Below are 628 nucleotides of genomic sequence, written 5' to 3' on the forward strand. Positions count from 1 at the left end.
AGCATCTTACATCACGCCGTCCGTACTTCATCGCCCTTTCTCCCCTCCCCTCTCGAAACCCTAGACTGCTCATCCACCGGCGTACCATAGCCCATTCACTGCCAGCGGCGTCCACCTCGCCGGATCTGCTTCTGCGGCCGCATCTACCCCTCCCACCTCCCCTAGAAACAAGTAGACTGCTCATCCACCACTGTACCACAGCCCATTCAGTGCCGGCCTTGTCCACGGCGCCGGATCTGCTTCGCCGGTACTCTCGTCAACCGCCGCGCATCTGCAGCGGCTCATTCGTACTCCCCACCGGAGACGCTTCGTCCACACCCCCCGGAGCCGCCCCACCGACGCCCCCGTCGACGGCCTCTGGTCCTCTTCGCCGACACCTTCCTCAACCCTACCGGAGCCGCTTCGCCGACACCTTCCTCAACCCTACGGAGCCGCTTCACCGACACCATCGTCAACCCTACCGGAGTAGCTTCGCCTATACCATTCTCAACCCTACCGGGGCCGCTTTGCCAACTCACAAGTCCACAGCCTCAGATCCGCTTCCTCGCACCCTCATCCAACCTACCGGAGCAGCTTCTGACGCCCCGTCTACGGCCGCAAATCCGCATCGTCGACACCACCCTTAACC

The sequence above is a fragment of the Triticum aestivum genome, chromosome 1D, assembly GCF_018294505.1.
Source record: "Triticum aestivum cultivar Chinese Spring chromosome 1D, IWGSC CS RefSeq v2.1, whole genome shotgun sequence".
Taxonomy (NCBI): domain Eukaryota; kingdom Viridiplantae; phylum Streptophyta; class Magnoliopsida; order Poales; family Poaceae; genus Triticum; species Triticum aestivum.